This window comes from Mus caroli, unplaced genomic scaffold (genome assembly GCF_900094665.2).
Source record: "Mus caroli unplaced genomic scaffold, CAROLI_EIJ_v1.1 scaffold_19820_1, whole genome shotgun sequence".
NCBI classification, from domain to species: domain Eukaryota; kingdom Metazoa; phylum Chordata; class Mammalia; order Rodentia; family Muridae; genus Mus; species Mus caroli.
Window position 1 is genome coordinate 6445 of NW_018389909.1, and position 2539 is coordinate 8983.

At 42.3% G+C, this 2539-nt stretch overlaps 1 pseudogene across 1 annotated transcript in view; it reads right to left on the reverse strand.

Annotated features, from left to right (window-relative positions):
• Positions 1-943: 943 nt before the first annotated feature.
• Positions 944-2539, reverse strand: part of LOC115030311 — a 2696-nt pseudogene continuing 1100 nt past the window's right edge. Inside the window, exon 2 of the transcript XR_003835897.1 lies at positions 944-2536. The product of XR_003835897.1 is annotated as a zinc finger protein 106 pseudogene (transcript). The remainder of the gene's footprint in view (positions 2537-2539) is intronic.

A 2539-nucleotide genomic window follows, 5' to 3' on the forward strand; every position in this document is an offset into this window, starting at 1 on the left:
CTCCAGTGCTATGAACTCCAACACCCTCTCCTTATTAAAGCTATTAAATGCTACAACCAAGAGGTAAAATAGTGGACTCAAGGGATGGCTCAGTGGTTAAGAACACAGTCTGCTCTTCCAGAGGACCTGAGTTCAATTCCCAACAACCACATGGTGGCTCTCATGCAATTATACTGGGATCTGATGCTTCATCTGACATGCAGGTGTACATGCTGATAGAGAACTCATATACATAAAATAAATAATTTTTTTTAAAAAGAAAAGGAAGTAAAATAGTAAGTCTAGAGCGATGGAGCAGCCATTAATGACACCAGGGTTCTGTTCCCAAAACCCACAGTGATTCACAGCCATCTCTAGTTCCATGAGATATGACACCCTCTGACTTCTTTGGGCAAAGATACACAGGTGGTACACGGTACATACATGCAGGCAAAACACACATAAAATAAAATTAGCTATAAAAGAAATATAAAAATGAAATTTAAGAAGTTGTCTTAGGGATTTACTGTTGTGAACAGACACCAGTACACTCTTTTTTTTTTTTTTTTTTTTTGGTGGCGGCACATGTCTTTAATCTCAGGCAGAAGCAGGCCTTCTTTGAGTTCGAGGCCAGTCTGTTCTATAGACCAGACAGGGCTATATAGAGTAACCCCATCTTGAAAACCAAAAAGCAATCAAACAAACAAATCAAAAATTTTTACCATTGGTTCCAAACATTAAGATTCAGAGACAGATAACACATTCTAGTCCATCTGAACTAAAGTGACAGATTTCTGATGATGTATGTAATCCTAGGTCCAATTAGTGTCTCAGGTGCCTCCATTTTAATGGCATCCTCTGTCAAGACAGACTATCACATGTGTCATATAGGAACAGCCAGTGCTTAATACTGAATGAATTAAAGCAGACATTTACAATGGATAGTTTTGGCACACGTTTAATTTAAGTTGAACAAGAACTTGCGTTTAATCAAGGCCAAAGTGTGGTAACCTTTAAAAGAAACCAAGGACAGGTATGAGAGGCACACACCTGGGTAAGCCTTTGCCCAGCTCTTGCTTTTTCTTGGTTACTTGCTGAATGACCTGTTCCCAGTTAACATTTCTCCTTGATGCATTTAGAATCTGTCGTAGGGTTGGCTTAAGCCCAGATTCCTTTTCTGTTTCATTCTTTCTATGGCCACTAACATTGCGAATTCGTCGAGCGCTATTGAGGTTTGGCTCTGGGAGATATGTTCCTGTTTTGGACTTCAAACTGATATGCCGGCTTAGATCTCTCTGGAGCGAGGCGGGAAAACCAAGTTTACTTAGTTAGGGAAGAAGCGTGCCTGGGGGCTGATTATTGAGATCAGTTTTTTGAAGCTCTGCATCCAGGCTAGTGTCCTCAAAGCTCTCAGTTTCAAAAGGTCCTTCAGATTTAACAAGGATGTTATCCTGTGTATCTTCTAGAGAGGGCTTCAAGTCTAGCAGTAAGCCAGAGTGTGGACTGGTCGCTGCTGACACTTGTAACTCAGCTTCTTTCTGGTGAACTGTGGAATTATGTGGGGAGGCGGACAGGTTCTTGGGTGTTCCTAGGATCTGGCTCTCTTGTTCCTTATCCACGGTGTGAGTGCTGCAGGACACAACCTCTGTGGTCAGTGAAGCTACACCTTCACTTTTTATGCCATCGTTTTCTGCATCAGATGTGGTGGCACTGTTTCCAGCTGAGTGTGGCTGAGACTCGATGCTCACAGACTCTTTGGCAGACTCTTCTACACTACTTTCTTTTGCATCATTCTCCGTCCTTTTGGGTGTGGTAGGGAGTGGATTCTGCAGTGTTTTGGGACACTGTAGCACTGTTTCTTGGGCTTTCTGTGATGTGCTATTTAACTTCTCATTAGGTTCTTTTTGAGTGCCTAATACAGTTTTATTCTCCTTTAAAACACGAGGACATAAACTGTGTGATTTGGATGTGTAGGAAGAACCAAGGCTACCTTCTAGAGTAGACGTGTTCAGGGGATGTGAGTGATCTCCAGAAGGAAAGGACTTTGTCTCATTATTTTTTGAGCAGTTCTTTAAATTATGCTTATGAGGACCTAATTTAGGGGTTGGAAGTGGAAGGAGTGGGGATTTCAGTAATGGAACCTTATGTGACTTCTGATGTGGCTCAGATTGCTCAGTAATGGGGCAAGCTCTTGCCGCCTCACAGAAAGCAGTGCCATCAGAAATGGCTTTGTGACTGGGAGATCCAGGAGGTCCTTCCTTTTGTGTTTTTAGCATTGGAGGATTACTTGTTTTATCAACTGGTTTGCGCAGTCCTGCAGTTATTAAGCTAAAATTAAAGAGAGGCTTCTCTAGTGTGTCTGACTTGCTGCCAATGACTTCTTTCAGGGCTGACTGTAAATCTAGAGTCTTCTGGGAAGGGTAAGGTGTCCAGCGGCAGAACTTGTCCCTTGCTTTGGTGCCATTTTTTCCATTAATTTTTGAGGCTGCCGTGTCTGTTTGTTTAGTGGTTTGACTTTCTCGCTGTTCAAAATTGAACTCAAGTAGGCCTTCTGAAGGAA